This window comes from Notolepis coatsorum, assembly GCF_963971535.1.
Source record: "Notolepis coatsorum genome assembly, chromosome: 12".
NCBI classification, from domain to species: Eukaryota; Metazoa; Chordata; class Actinopteri; order Aulopiformes; family Paralepididae; genus Notolepis; species Notolepis coatsorum.
In genome coordinates, this window is record NC_140176.1 from 70,812,697 (window position 1) to 70,829,717 (window position 17,021).

The 17,021-nt window shown below is 47.9% G+C and overlaps 1 pseudogene across 1 annotated transcript in view; it reads right to left on the minus strand.

The window, feature by feature from the left end:
• Positions 1-1,911, minus strand: part of LOC311237898 — a 38,330-nt pseudogene extending 36,419 nt beyond the window's left edge. Inside the window, exon 1 of the transcript XR_014621090.1 lies at positions 1,804-1,911. The product of XR_014621090.1 is annotated as an uncharacterized misc_RNA (transcript). The remainder of the gene's footprint in view (positions 1-1,803) is intronic.
• Positions 1,912-17,021: the final 15,110 nt, after the last annotated feature.

The window sequence follows — 17,021 nt, forward strand, 5'->3', positions numbered from 1 at the left end:
CTCCGGCTGACTTCAACCAGATCTGCACCCGGCTGCCTGCAATCAGTCTGCTCCGGCTGACTTCAATCAGACCTGCACCCGGCTGCCTACAGCTTACGGGAGTTCGTCCCGTCCAGCAGGGGTGGTCATCGCTCAGCACACGCTCTCAGCCGGCGCTGCCTCTCTGCCCAGCTCCGCCTGCTAACATCCTCACCGAGAGCGTTCGACGCCATCTTGCCTCCCGGACAACAGTGGTGTGGCGAGGCGGCCATTTCGGATGAGTACAAATGAGCATTGATGCTCCCGAGTTATTATACAGTACACAGTGTGGTGCAGCCTGCGGGCGAAAGTAACGTTGCTACTACCATTCCATAGGGGTACCCCAAACAATATATGCCGGCATTAAGATAGGACTTTACTGGTATTTTGTGGGCCCACTCTTTTGTTTTCGTTCCTTTCCTTTGAGCGTGATAATATGTGTGTTTCCTAATATTTCCCATTCGGTGAACCCTTCTATTTTCTCCCCTATGTTCCCCCTTCCTTCCCCATATTACTGACCTGGAGCAGTATATGTAAACCCTTAGGGAAGGTGGATACTGTGTTTAGCCCAGACGTGGGCAGCACTTAGTCTGTGTACAGTGGACAGCACTTAGTCCGGGTACCGTGAGAGCACTTGGTGCCTAGGTGTAATTATATAATTACCAGACTGTAAGCATTGTGTGATGATACCCATGGTGCAATAATCACCAGACGTAGCAATGTTGTAACTAGGCCCCTGATATAATAACACTCAGACTGAACGGGAGCACGGTGTGTGTGTCTTTTATTGAGTCTAATTCTAACCCTTTGATGCGGATAATATATCCATTATTAACCCCTTCCTATTCAACCTTCCCTTTTCCATTGTAAGGTTTCTGGTGTTAATGAGGGAGGGTACTGCTTGCGGGGGGAACCAAGTTATTTATTTACCATTCGGTCATTAGGTGTGGGGGGGGTGTTAGGGGACAATTGGGGAGAGTGAGGGCGTGTTGGGGAGTACTGCTGACTGCCCAAGAGAGAGGGAGGAAGACCGGAGTACCGGACTAGGTTTGTAAATCCTGGGCCTCATACACCCCACTGCCAGCCTCCAGTTGACGCTCCTGAACCCAAAGCCGGAGGTGCAGCTAGCCCGAGTTCTACTGTGTCTCGCTACCTAGTGACCGTGCACCCCAGTTCCCACGAAGCAGGGATAATCCACCCTGCTACATATAGCTAATGCTTGCATCACCATGGAGGTCTAAGGTAAATGTGTATCTCATGAACGTACTTTTCCACTGCATATTGTAACCCTCTCTGTCTGCTTCTAGATGAAATATTTGTGTTATCTTTAAAAAACAGGTCTATTACCTGCTGTGGTAAATATCCAGCGGCCTAGCCCCTTTCGTGACTGTGAAGCAAGGCTTGCATCACAGTCAGGAAAGGGGCTGCCTGCAGCCATCGTCAGTGAGTCATTCACGGTCGGCTTTGTGTCCGAGTTTTCAAAGGGGTCGTGGCTTAGCGATAGGTCTATTGTGTTAGTACGACGGCCGGCCAAGCCGGAAGCAACGCCGAGAGCTGGGCTCGATACCAGTATCTCCTGTGTTGGTGGCGAGCGCCTTGCCCACTGCGCCACCCAGCCGCGCTAATTTAATAGATTCTTGATATTAACCTTGTTGTTTTATGTTACAAAGCTTGTATATTATGTGAGTCTTTCAGATCATGAGAAAGTTGAAACCATATAATAAGACTGAAAATGTTTAATCTTAGAAGGCCCTTTTCTTTTCTTTCTTATATCCATCAGGTTACCTTGGTGATGTCAAAGTCCTGTTGAACTGGAGGGCTGGGACACCTGCCCATGTGGAAAGACTGAGCGTGTGCAGCTCCAGACAATAGGAGCACAAGCAGGACCTTCATCAAGGTTATTCATATAGTTAACTAAAAGTATGCACTAAGAACATTTTCTACACCTCTAAAACTGAAATACAAAAGTAATTTTCAGCTGGCTGTAGTCTTTGTCAAAGCCAACATGTGCATGAGAGAGAACCATCTATACGTGAAAGACACTTCCATCACCTAGCAAATTTGATATACATGAATATCCAAAAAGATATTTCTCCAACAAATAAAGCAAGAATACAAATTAATCTAGGTCTAAATGACACATGGCATTTAATTAAAGTCCAGCTTTTCAAGTCAAACTGAGAAGACAACCCCCCCCCCCCCCACACACACACACACACACACACACACAGACAGACATACACATTAAAACACAGTGTACCTGGATCAACTTCATATTCAAGTGGTTGACAGTATATATACAGATATTCTCACCTAAAGTAGAAAAGGAAAGAGAAATCGCTCTGCAAGTGATGAAAAACTCCACATTGAACATAGAAATGTACTGTATACCGCATGGGCAAATATAAATATAAATAGAATTTTAAATAACTTGAATTTGAAACAACTTACCATAGTCTAAGCTGGACACTGTGTGAGTGACTGAATGAGTGTGAGTGTGTTTCTTCACTTTGAACGCTAGACCTTTGGAAGGATCCTACATTTCATACACGTATTATGGCATTTGTTTAAAGAGCCAGGTTTGGGTTCAGTTTACTCAGTGAAGATGAAAGAGAAGGGTTTGTGTGTGTGTGTGTGTGTGTGTGTGTGTGTGTGTGTGTGTGTGTGTGTGTGTGTGTGTGTGTGTGTGTGTGTGTGTGTGTGTGTGTGTGTGTGTGTGTGTGTGTGTGTGTGTGTGTGTGTGTGTGTGTGTGTGTGTGTGTGTGTGTGTGTGTGTGTGTGTGTGTGTGTGTGTGTGTGTGTGTGTGTGTGTGTGTGTGTGTGTGTGTGTGTGTGTGTGTGTGTGTGTCCGACAGCAGTGAACAAACATGAACGGGAACACGGAGGTATGACGCCACACAGGAAGTGAGAACAGGACACACTAATATACACAGACTAATTACAATTGAAAACACCTGGCAGGTCTAAAACACAGAAACAATCAACACCAACTAGACAAAGCAATAACACAACAACAACCAAAGCAATATCACAACCAACAACCAGACAGGAGGACGACATTTAAACAAAGGAAGGAAAAGCCCAGGATAACAAACATGTGGAAATTAATTCAATAACATGTAACCAAACCAAAATGGTTGCCTGCGGGCACCGCCAGATGGAGCCATGAGACCACTGGAAGGAGGTAGGATACTGTCACCACTGTTCATATTGTGGCCACTGTTCACATTGTCCTGTCTGGGACCGTTATACATAATTAACAACTAATAAAAATAAGAAAACTAGTACCAGTCATCATCAGGGAAATTAGGTATATTCAGCAGGTGTTACAGTCCTGTGTCATACCGTAGGCTACATTTTTATTGACATCTGTTTACCCTGTAATAAAAAAATGCTATTCCTTTTAACACTTACTAGAATAAAAACAGGGCAAAACGACATGGACAGGAACGGGGGGAAACTGGAGGTATGTCGCCACGACGAGGAGAGGAAGACACACACTTAAATACCCCTACTAATTATCATTGAACACACCTGGCAGGCCAGTCTAAAAACAATAACATCAACTAAACACTAAAGCAAACTCGCAACACAAAACCAAAACAGTGAACCCACATCAAACGAGGGAAGGGAAAATCAACGACAGCACACACCATGACACCACATTAATCATAGTATTAATCAAAGTCAAAACATTAGTCAGCATGACCAAACTGCTGGCCCGCACCGTCTGCGGGTGACCACCAGAGGGTGGTAGGAGACCATTGTTCACCTCCTGTCTGTGGTCTTGATTCTCCCAGGTTTGACCTGACCTGGGCGTGTGACAGGGTGTCAATCGAACTGTGGCCATTTTAGCTTTCCAACGATGTGCAAAAATACAGCGCTAGGCCGACAGAGGAGGTCGAAGTGATGCACGGACCATATAATATATATAAGGGCTTTTGAACGTTAACAGGATATTCTACAGTAATATCAACATGTCGAAAAGACTAAAACAGTCCGGTGCTAGGTCGGCTGGGTAGCGCAGCGGACTAAGCGCCTGCCTACCACCAGCTGTCAGCGGTACCTCCGGCTTGGTCAGCAGAGGCCCGGAGAGGGGGGGCGGGAAGGGACACAGAGGGCCGGTCAGGAGACCTGGAGCACAGGGACGAGGGTAAGGAACCCGGATCCGGATCCCAGACGAGGGACCCTCCAGTCGCCGGACTTGGAACCGGACCAGGGGAGCCGGAACGGAGGTGCGACGGCGACGACCCCCGGAGTAGGACCCATCTCAGACCACGGCGAAGACCACGGCGAGGATCAGGGCGTTGGTCACGGCGTAGGGCTGGACCAGACGGGGAGCCAGGACCAGTCGAGGAGCCAGGACCAGTCGAGGAGGAGCCGGGACCCGGCGTTGCAGCCGGACCAGGCGTAGAGGATGGGCTGGGCGTGGAGACCGGGCTGGTCCCGGCGACGAGGCATGGCATAGAGGCCGGAGATGAGGAGCCGGGACCCGGCGTTGCAGCCGGACCAGGCGTAGAGGCTGGGCTGGGCGTGAAGACCGGAGGGGGCACGGTGACAGCCGGGGCTACACTGACCGGAACTAGGCTGGCAGCGAAGGCCGGGCCAGCTGTGGAGGCCTTGTTAGCTGTACTAGCCTCGCTAGGCCTCTGAGCCTTGCTAGCTCTTGGAGGTCTGCAAGCTGCGGGGGCTAGGCTAACAGTGGGGCCTGAACTAGCTGTAGGAACCTGTCTAGTAGCAGGAGCTAGGCTAGCTGGGGAGATCAGGCTAGCTGCAGGGACAATGCTAGCTGGGGAAACCCGGTTAGCTTCAGGAGCTAGGCTAACAGTGAGGACAATGCTAGCTGGGAGGGCCTGGCTAACTGCAGAGGCTAACTGTGGGGCCTGGACTCGCTGTAGGGACCTGTTTAACAGCAGGAGCTAGGCTAGCGGGGGAGACCAGGTTAACAGCAGGAACTGTGCTAGCTGGGGAGGCCTGGCTAGCTGTAGGGACAATGCTAGCTAGGGAGGCCGGGTTAGCTGCAGGGCCATGAATAAGAGGCAGATCAGAGGGTGGAACGCGATACCTCCTCATGAGGACTGCGGCCTCGTCGGACATCACCCTCATCTCTGCCTCCTGGTCCGGATACTGGTCCACTGCGGACTGGATTGTCTAAAACAAAAACACCCATTTAGCTGGGGAATACGTCGACATATCCCCCTCCATTCATTTAAAGATAACCTTCATCGTCCCCTTTAATTTTTCCGCTGGGTTCTGTGATGGTGGCGTCATTCTGTTTACGAGGCGGGGGGAAAAGTAGAACCCAATATGCGGATTGACAGGAGAGCACCGAAACTGCGGAATGACAGGAGGAAGGAGACGGTGGTTGCTCTTCTCAAACGTGGTGTGTCTTTTAATATAAGAAGTCAAGTCAAGTCAAGTCAGTTTTATTTGTATAGCACATTTCCAGGCAGCGGCAGCTGACACCAAAGTGCTTCACAAGCAAGTTGATAAAAACAAATTAGTGTGAGGCAAGGTATAAGATTAAAAGAAAGAAAAAAAAACATAGCAAAGCAATGAAAGCAACAAAAACAAAACAATATGGTGCAAGATATAGGATTAAAAACATAATAAAGCAATGAAAGTAATAAAAACTGGTAGGACACAGTAAAACAAAGAGGATAGAGGGGCCAGGGGTCTAGTGGTGGTTAAGTAGGGGGGAAGGCCAAGGAGAACAGGTAGGTTTTCAAGAGTGATTTAAAAGCCTGTACGGTCTGGGCAGTCCGTACGCTGAGGGGGAGGCTGTTCCACAGTCTAGGCGCTGTGGTGGAGAAAGCTCTGTCTCCCCTAGTCTTGAGCCTGGTTCTGGGTACCACCAATAGCATCTGGTCAGCTGATCTGAGGGATCGGTGGGGGGTGTGGCGGTGCAGGAGCTCGGACAAATAGGAGGGAGCCGTGCCATTTAATGATTTAAAAACATTTAGTGCTAATTTAAAATCGATCCTGAAGCTAATAGGCAGCCAGTGGAGCGAGGCCAAAACTGGGCTGATGTGTTCGTGTTTTCTTGTTTTGGTGAGGAGGCGCGCGGCTGCGTTCTGCACCAGTTGTAGGCGGCGGAGGAGGGACTTGTCGATGCCCGTGTACAGAGCATTGCAGTAGTCGAGGCGGGTGGTGACAAAGGCATGTATCACCGTCTCCAGGTTACTTTGGGAGAGGTATGCCTTTGTCTTCGCCAGGAGTCTAAGGTGGTAAAAGCTGTTTTTCACTATGGCGCTGACCTGTCTATCGAATTTAAAATTACTGTCGAAGATGACCCCGAGGTTCCTGACAGAGGTGGAGAGGTTTGGGCCCAGGGGACCAAGTGCGTCAATGAGGGGGGGCGGGGGGGCACTATTAAAAACAATGACCTCGGTTTTCCCTTCGTTCAATGTCAGGGAGTTTTTGGACATCCAGCACTTGATTTCTGCCAGGCAGTCAAGCAGTGGTTCTATTGATGTCTTCCCTTGGGTGGGCTTTAAGGGGAGGTAAACCTGCACGTCATCGGCGAAGCAGTGGAATGAGATATTGTGTTTTGCCAAGATCTGGCCTAGGGGGAGTATGTATAGGAGGAAAAGAGTGGGACCCAATATCGAGCCCTGGGGCACCCCGCAGGTGAGGGGGGCCACAGAGGAAGTGAGATCACCGAGTTGGACAGAGAAGGTCCTATTACTCAGGTAGGACCGGAACCAGTCTAAGACGGGGCCCCTAAGGCCTACGTAATGCTCGAGGCGAGCTATAAGGATGTGGTGGTCTAAGGCGGCTGAGAGGTCAAGGAGTAATAGTAGGGATGAGTTTCCTGCATCAGCAGCTGTAATCAGGTCGTTTAAGACACGGAGGAGAGCCGTTTCAGTGCTGTGTCGTGGTTTAAAGCCAGATTGGAATTTGTCATGGATGTTGTTGTGTTCATGGAATGATTGTAGCTGTATGTAGACTATGCGCTCCAGGATTTTTGATAAAAATGGTAGTTGTGAGATGGGTCTAAAATTGGCGAAGACAGAACACAGGAGCAAGGCAGGAATAAATTACAAATACAAAACTAAAGCAAAAGGCACAGCCGAGCTGGCGCTAAATACAAACACAAACTGTTATCACGAAAACAAAGATGAACAAAACGGAATACTAATAAAACGTACTAAGACTCAACATACAGCAGGGCAAGGCAGACGACAGCAGTGAACAAACAGGAACGGGAACACAGAGGTATGACGCCACACAGGAAGTGAGAACAGGACACACTAATATACACAGACTAATTACAATTGAAAACACCTGGCAGGTCTAAAACACAGAAACAATCAACACCAACTAGACACAAAAGCAATAACACAACAACAACCAAAGCAATATCACAACCAACAACCAGACAGGAGGACGACATTTAAACAAAGGAAGGAAAAGCCCAGGATAACAAACATGTGGAAATTAATTCAATAACATGTAACCAAACCAAAATGGTTGCCTGCGGGCACCGCCAGATGGAGCCATGAGACCACTGGAAGGAGGTAGGATACTGTCACCACTGTTCATATTGTGGCCACTGTTCACATTGTCCTGTCTGGGACCGTTACACATAATTAACAACTAATAAAAATAAGAAAACTAGTACCAGTCATCATCAGGGAAATTAGGTATATTCAGCAGGTGTTACAGTCCTGTGTCATACCGTAGGCTACATTTTTATTGACATCTGTTTACCCTGTAATAAAAAAATGCTATTCCTTTTAACACATCCTGCGCCAATACCGTTGTACAACGTGTTTCAAGTTCATGCGAATTCTGCCAATCCACGGCGTACAACGTTATTGAGATCATATTTCATATTTTCGCCATGTTATTCATATTTCCCTCACGGAGCCTGGTCTTATGCAGTGGGACTTGGCACAACTCTGCAACGCTTCAATACTGCCCCCTGGTGGATGATCGGCCAGTTGCCAAACCGGAAATGGCCGGTTGGATCTCGGTGCGTCTCCGAAATGCGTCCGGCCACTCGCATATTGTTGCGGGACTCTAGCCACACACCGTGGATATGGATCGCTGCCATAACTCAATAATCAACATGATTTGGGCGTGTATTATTATTATACAAACCGGAAATGGATCGACTCGATCGCCGTCAAATAAGTGGGATCTTTTTGCTCCAGTCTCATCGCCCAACGGTAAGAGGACGTTGACGTTACTTTCAGCCTGTTTGTTTATTATTATCCATGCAAACTGCTCTGATCTATATATCACCCATACTACATAAAGCATTTAACGACGATCACAGAATTATAAACGACCCCCCCCTCCGTTCATCCGCGCATGATCAGTCATAACGTTTAGGATCATGTACAGTTGAAATTTTTAATATAGCGTGGATCGACAACAAACGACATTTGATAATCTATATATGCGTTTATGCCAGATATCTCACGTTCTAGGAATTACTGCAGAAAACGATAAAAACATATTTATATTCTAGACGGTATTTTCGTATGAATGTATGCATGAAAAAGTAAAACGTTCCTACATCCTGAACGATAGATAATCGATGTTGAATGGGCCATAGTAATGTCAATTTAGCAATACAATTTAAAAAGTTATAGCCCTGCAAAGAAGGTGAACATCTCCATAGACTTACAGTACTGGCAGAGAATGGTATAAGATGCTGAAAGTGCGTGGCAGGGAATGTGTTAATCTCCTTTATAATTAATTGTTGTAGTAAGCCTTTGGTTTGTTGTGTTACCGTTCATAGTCTCTAAAGTGAGTTTATATAGTTAGTTATCATTATTGTTAATGCCAAATAAATTTCCCATTATGCTATATTAGTATTGCACTGCAGTTTACTCCTTTATTGGACTCTGTAAATGTAAATCTACATTTCATTGTAATGACAATGTTTAATTCAATTTCCATTAATGGAACTCTTGACCATTCTGCATGAGAATAAGCTGACAGAAATGTACCCCAACATGTGGGTTGCTCTGAGAATCTCTGTGGCTCTTCCTGTTACAGTGGCTGCTGCTGAAAGAAGCTTCTCTAAGCTCAAGCTCACCAAAACTTACCTGAGATCTACTATGGTGCAAGAATGTCTCTGTGGACTTTCCATCATAAGCATAAATCATGTGGTCTCAAAACAGTTGTCTTATGATGATGTCATAGATGACTTTGCTGCAAGAAAGGTTCTGTTTCGTTATGGATCTCGCTCAGCATCAAACTGCACTGTACTTCACTTCGTGCACGTGCACTGAATAAAAAATTACACCATGTACCTTTACATCCCAACATTCGTCTGGCCACAGCCCCATCCGCTTACCTTCATAAGCAGGTGTGTGGTCAACTACTCGCCTCCTTCTTCACTTTCACCACAAGGAAGTGCCTTCGGTAGATCCCCACTTGACGAGGTTGTTAGCTGAAGAAAGTTGAGACGTGTTTACATTATGCTTATTTTTTTCTTCTCTCATATTTTCGATAGAAAAAACTAAGTCATAATGTCTACTCCGGAGAGTCGTGTTCGCAACGCTACTCTTCACCAGCGGTTCTCCATTTCCGCCTCCGTCGTACGTCATGGAGCGGGGCTGTTACCTCTCTCGTGGTTGACAGCCACGCCCGGTAGGCGTCCGATGGGTAGCTTGCCTCTCCAAGGAGCTGGTGCACCGGTGCCGTCGCCTGTGCGATGGCCTGGTTCCGGCTCTGGTTCCTCTGTTTCCGAGGAATCGTCCGCTGTTGGGCGGCCGGTTCCCTTGGTTGCAGGGGATTTGAGACGCAAACTTTTTGCGTCGGCTCGCTCCCGTCGCAAGATGGTGGCTTGCAGACGCGAACGGCCCGGTTTTGGTGAGTTGCTGGAGCCAAGTGAGGATGCGTCGGTCTCTACATGCCCGATGGAAACAGAGGACTACATGATAGAGGCGGACGGGTTCTTATTTGAAGGCCCGGTGGAGACAGCTCTCCCGCCCGCCCAGGTAACACTGGAGGGGGGTGAGATGTCTCCTTGGGGCGCCTCGTTCGAAGACGTTGGGGAAGAACGTATACACAGACTAATTACAATTGAAAACACCTGGCAGGTCTAAAACACAGAAACAATCAACACCAACTAGACACAAAAGCAATAACACAACAACAACCAAAGCAATATCACAACCAACAACCAGACAGGAGGACGACATTTAAACAAAGGAAGGAAAAGCCCAGGATAACAAACATGTGGAAATTAATTCAATAACATGTAACCAAACCAAAATGGTTGCCTGCGGGCACCGCCAGATGGAGCCATGAGACCACTGGAAGGAGGTAGGATACTGTCACCACTGTTCATATTGTGGCCACTGTTCACATTGTCCTGTCTGGGACCGTTACACATAATTAACAACTAATAAAAATAAGAAAACTAGTACCAGTCATCATCAGGGAAATTAGGTATATTCAGCAGGTGTTACAGTCCTGTGTCATACCGTAGGCTACATTTTTATTGACATCTGTTTACCCTGTAATAAAAAAATGCTATTCCTTTTAACACATCCTGCGCCAATACCGTTGTACGACGTGTTTCAAGTTCATGCGAATTCTGCCAATCCACGGCGTACAACGTTATTGAGATCATATTTCATATTTTCGCCATGTTATTCATATTTCCCTCACGGAGCCTGGTCTTATGCAGTGGGACTTGGCACAACTCTGCAACGCTTCAATACTGCCCCCTGGTGGATGATCGGCCAGTTGCCAAACCGGAAATGGCCGGTTGGATCTCGGTGCGTCTCCGAAATGCGTCCGGCCACTCGCATATTGTTGCGGGACTCTAGCCACACACCGTGGATATGGATCGCTGCCATAACTCAATAATCAACATGATTTGGGCGTGTATTATTATTATACAAACCGGAAATGGATCGACTCGATCGCCGTCAAATAAGTGGGATCTTTTTGCTCCAGTCTCATCGCCCAACGGTAAGAGGACGTTGACGTTACTTTCAGCCTGTTTGTTTATTATTATCCATGCAAACTGCTCTGATCTATATATCACCCATACTACATAAAGCATTTAACGACGATCACAGAATTATAAACGACCCCCCCCTCCGTTCATCCGCGCATGATCAGTCATAACGTTTAGGATCATGTACAGTTGAAATTTTTAATATAGCGTGGATCGACAACAAACGGCATTTGATAATCTATATATGCGTTTATGCCAGATATCTCACATTCTAGGAATTACTGCAGAAAACGATAAAAACATATTTATATTCTAGACGGTATTTTCGTATGAATGTATGCATGAAAAAGTAAAACGTTCCTACATCCTGAACGATAGATAATCGATGTTGAATGGGCCATAGTAATGTCAATTTAGCAATACAATTTAAAAAGTTATAGCCCTGCAAAGAAGGTGAACATCTCCATAGACTTACAGTACTGGCAGAGAATGGTATAAGATGCTGAAAGTGCGTGGCAGGGAATGTGTTAATCTCCTTTATAATTAATTGTTGTAGTAAGCCTTTGGTTTGTTGTGTTACCGTTCATAGTCTCTAAAGTGAGTTTATATAGTTAGTTATCATTATTGTTAATGCCAAATAAATTTCCCATTATGCTATATTAGTATTGCACTGCAGTTTACTCCTTTATTGGACTCTGTAAATGTAAATCTACATTTCATTGTAATGACAATGTTTAATTCAATTTCCATTAATGGAACTCTTGACCATTCTGCATGAGAATAAGCTGACAGAAATGTACCCCAACATGTGGGTTGCTCTGAGAATATCTGTGGCTCTTCCTGTTACAGTGGCTGCTGCTGAAAGAAGCTTCTCTAAGCTCAAGCTCACCAAAACTTACCTGAGATCTACTATGGTGCAAGAATGTCTCTGTGGACTTTCCATCATAAGCATAAATCATGTGGTCTCAAAACAGTTGTCTTATGATGATGTCATAGATCAGGGGTTCCCAAACTTTTCAGGCCGGGGCCCAGAAAATAAGGCGTCAGAGAGCCGCGGCCCAATGCACATCGTCTGGCTTTTTTTTTTTTTTTTTTTTGCCAGGCGACCGATTTTTTAAGCCTAATATCACTTCAATCCTATTAAGTTAGTTCAAGTTAGTTATTCATTTATATGTGCTATTTATGAGAGGGCTAACTTGTTGCAAAATAATAATGATAATAATAATAGCCTCATTAAAATACTATTGTTGCTTCGGTTGTTTTCAGCGTTTTATGTGCATAATCTGTTATTTAGTTTGAAATGTTCGTTGAAATAAGTAGATTTTTCGTTTTTGTTTATTTATTAAGTTAACAAACCATATAAATAAAACCATATAGTCACATTTTAGAATACAATAGAATAGAATTTTAGAATACAACTAGAAACACTGTCCTGGCCTGCTTCTAAGTTCAGTGGCCTGACAAAAAAAATGTAAATAAAAAAATTAAAAATAAAAAAAAATAAAATAAAAAAAATATATTTTTATATTTTTTTTTATTTTTTTTTTATTTTTTTTAAATCATCTCGCGGCCCACCCGTGGCTGCTCGCGGCCCACCTTTGGGTCGCGACCCCGACTTTGGGAACCACTGTAGATGACTTTGCTGCAAGAAAGGTTCTGTTTCGTTATGGATCTCGCTCAGCATCAAACTGCACTGTACTTCACTTCGTGCACGTGCACTGAATAAAAAATTACACCATGTACCTTTACATCCCAACATTCGTCTGGCCACAGCCCCATCCACTTACCTTCATAAGCAGGTGTGTGGTCAACTACTCGCCTCCTTCTTCACTTTCACCACAAGGAAGTGCCTTCGGTAGATCCCCACTTGACGAGGTTGTTAGCTGAAGAAAGTTGAGACGTGTTTACATTATGCTTATTTTTTTCTTCTCTCATATTTTCGATAGAAAAAACTAAGTCATAATGTCTACTCCGGAGAGTCGTGTTCGCAACGCTACTCTTCACCAGCGGTTCTCCATTTCCGCCTCCATCATACGTCATGGAGCGGGGCTGTTACCTCTCTCGTGGTTGACAGCCACGCCCGGTAGGCGTCCGATGGGTAGCTTGCCTCTCCAAGGAGCTGGTGCACCGGTGCCGTCGCCTGTGCGATGGCCTGGTTCCGGCTCTGGTTCCTCTGTTTCCGAGGAATCGTCCGCTGTTGGGCGGCCGGTTCCCTTGGTTGCAGGGGATTTGAGACGCAAACTTTTTGCGTCGGCTCGCTCCCGTCGCAAGATGGTGGCTTGCAGACGCGAACGGCCCGGTTTTGGTGAGTTGCTGGAGCCAAGTGAGGATGCGTCGGTCTCTACATGCCCGATGGAAACAGAGGACTACATGATAGAGGCGGACGGGTTCTTATTTGAAGGCCCGGTGGAGACAGCTCTCCCGCCCGCCCAGGTAACACTGGAGGGGGGTGAGATGTCTCCTTGGGGCGCCTCGTTCGAAGACGTTGGGGAAGAACCTCTGACTCGTCAGCGGGATGCCCTGCTATCAGCCACATCGGAGTGTGGCTCCTTGACCAGTGGTAGCCTGCTGTATGTGAGGGATGCGGGCTCGGTGGAGGAAAGTCTGCAGGGGGAACTGCAGGCTTTGTTTCCCGAGCTCATGGCGGTGGCGGCAGTCGCAAACGGCGTGCCGCTGCCGCAGCCACTGCCTGTTCCTGTCCCTGATGATCTCATAGGTCATCTATGGCAGCGTCGCCCGGTGAGAGGGGTGGACGTTGTCTACCCATTTTTCCCCTCAATGGCGGCCTATGTTCGTCAGGGTCAGGTGGTCTCCCACATCATAGGCCTCACCCCCGCCTACGTGCCAGTCACGCGGGTAGCGGGTTTGGTCGACGGTATGAGGGAGGGCGTGCCATGGCTTGATAGGCCGATGGCCGCACTCCTTTGTCCGGAGGTGGTGTGGGAACCGTTACGGAAGCCGGTTCCCCAAGGGAAATCGGCGAGGCGGTTGGCATACTGGAGTGACCAGTAATTTATTTCCGGAACACAATCTCTAGCTGCCGCGTCTAACATCGCGCAGCTGGCAAGATTCATGTCCGGGATATTGACGGGCGGCATGGAGCTGAGTGATGTACAACATGACCAGCTCGCCCAGGCGGCAGGAGCTATCCTGCATCTGACTCAGCCGCAGGCTATAGCCGCTGGGAAAGTGCGCGCCCTGGCAACTCTGGTCCAGCACCACCTTTGGCTGGAGCAGGCTCGTGTGCCGGAGAAGAAGAGACTTCCACTTCTGATGGCACCCTTCTCCGATGCTGGACTATTCGGGAAGGCCCTGCAGTTGATGACCTCGACGTGCAGAGAGATGCAGGAGCGCTCCGTGCTCCAGCCTCATTTTCCCCCTCCCGATGTCGCCGGTGGAGTCAGACGGCTGCCACGTCGTCGATCAACTTCCGCCGTGGCCGCTGCTGCCACCACCGCCACTGCTGGTCCTTCGAAGAAGAAGGCCAGGAGGAGAGAGGGCGCCTCCGCTACAGCCAGCCCATCTACGCCCGGAGGCGACGGTAGGGACCGTCGAGACCAGCCGCCGATTGTTTACCGTCCCTCCGGTGCTCCCCGGGGTGGCAAATCCCGAGCGGCTCAAAGTGGCAGGCATCGCTAGACCCAGTGACTTTTTTCCCCTGCGATCCCCTCTGTTTCCCTTCCCGGCCCACCATATTATGATTTTGTTCAAAAATAAAGAGTCCCCTCTAAAGGGGGACTGTATTTTTTGTTAACAAACTGTGTGTTTCTTCACCAAACATATGATGGGATTGCAACATGTGAATCTTCACTAGTATAGGTTGATAGGAGGGTTACGTTCATGTTAAGAGCTTAAGCAAGGCCTGCAGCCTACAATCGGTTGAAAAAGGTTTTTTTCTGCCTCAGCCTGAGTCTCCACATAAAGGTAGAGGCTACTTGTATGTTCTGTTGCTTACCCAGTGATGTTGAGCTACAACACTGTTGTGTTGGGTTTGCAGTAATGCTCGTATGAACACGTACCACGGCTCAGCCGTTCTCTCTCTCTCTATCAGTGTTTTTTCTGTTACAACATGGATGCGGGTGTAGGATTCACACACACACACGACTTGGTCTTGTTGTAAACCCTGTTCACAGATTGTCTGTGGTTAGCATGCATTGTATTAGCTTGCGCTATTCATTAGCATTGCTACTAAAGGTATCATATGGCTAAAGTTGTTGTTGTATGCAAGGAAAGGGCTTGTGAGGGGGTACCGGATAAACCCCTCCTTCCCTCTTCTGATTGGTCAGGGGGTTTATTCCTCTCTTGTCAGTCCAGTCGGGGCCAAGCTGTTAGGCGGCTTGGCAGGGAGGGGGGGGGGGGAAGGGTTTCCCTGACTCTGCACCTATTAACAGGCGTTGAGTCTTGGGTTTCCCCCGTCATAGCACACGTCACTACGCACGTTGCTATTGACGATGGCTTCCGTGAGTTAGACCTGTATGTAAGGTCTGTTATTGTCAAAGTGTCGGGATAGAGCGTAGGAATTACGGTTCCACTACGCTCTATATATGTGTAACTTGGGTCGGTTGGTCACATGACTCAAGATTACCATGGCTTTTTCACTCTATGACTCATGTGGGAAGTCTCTCTGGGGAGTTCCGTCTATCCTCTGTGGTGGGGATGACGGGATATAAAAATGTAAACAGTTTGTATCCTCAGCTGTGTCAAGTGGGATTCATGTCAGTCGGTGTTTCTTTTCTTTTTTAATAAAATAGTGTGGAGTATATGAAGCACCACACCCTTCTTGTCATTCTCCCAGGCGCCTTGAGGATTCAATGGGGGGTCTGGTTAGACTGTTCATTGATGTGGTTTGTGTCCCGACGCATGCATGGTGCTAGCTCGGGGTGTTTCTGATAAGAATCATGCGGGTAGCTAGTATGCCTTGGTTGCTTGTTATTGAAACAGCGTTTTTATAAAGCAACTGGGATGGGTTTTTTTCTTTTTTTTTTTCTCTTCCGGGAGCCTGTTACTGGGTCTCGACGGATTCTCGTTCATATCTGGGGGATGTTAACGGAATAGATCAGAACATAGGTAGAGGGGTCTCACGCCCTTGGGGTGGGCCACCGAGTACGGTTCACACCGGCCCGTCTGGGTGGCGCCCTCTTTTCATGTTTTAGATCAACACGCATATCTGCCCCTTCTCCTGGAGTAGGCATGTCGGCGTGGTTAGGGCACGGGACTGGTTCTGGTCACGCTGGTCCAGGTCAGTTAACCCGTTTGTCCGCCGGGGATGCAGATCTGCTGTTCTGGTACCCTGAGGGACTTGGGTTTTTTCAGGGGGAAAAATGCCGGGTCGGCCCGGGGTGTCACAAGGTTAGGCGTTATGGAGACCCTTGTTGGGTACATGTTGTACTCTGCACTATCATAAGGGGATGGTTCTCTTTTCTTCGCTCCTCTCTCACGCATAGGCGAAGAGGGGGCTGTTGGGGTGGTCTTCTGGACCTGTGGGGGGCGGTGTCACTAAGTGACCGCCTGGTGGGGTCTTGATGCCTGGCGTCATTGACCTCTCCGGGCCCCCTTTTTCCAGGGGATCCAGTCCCTTCGGTGGGTCTGGGTCTTCCTTCGCGCTCCGCTGCTACAGCCTTGCCATGGGGTTGGGTTGCTCTTGACCCCGTGATTTTGGGGGCAGTAACGAGGTTTGTTCCTTCCGTTCGTTCCCGGGTGGCATGCGGGTTGTGCGTGTGTGTAGTCGTGGGGTCAAGCCACGGTCTGCTCACCCTGTGCGTTGAGTTGCTTGAGTTCCTCTTCGCACGGCCGGATCCGTCTCCCTCCCGTAAGCCTCCAATAGGGGGGGTATCCTCCATTAGGGAGGGTCGGGGGGCTCGGTCCTCCCCGGTCTGATGGTTGTGGGGGGCCTCAGCAGGGTACATTTGTCGGGCTATGGCTCTCGCTCAGCCTCCCTTGTGCAGTTTGATGCTGAGCGAGATCCATAACGAAACAGAACGTAAGGTTATGTATATAACCAAGTTCTGTGAGTTATGGTGACGCTCAGCATCAGACGCCGCTGCGGCCCTTGATCTCGCCTTGTGGTGAAAGT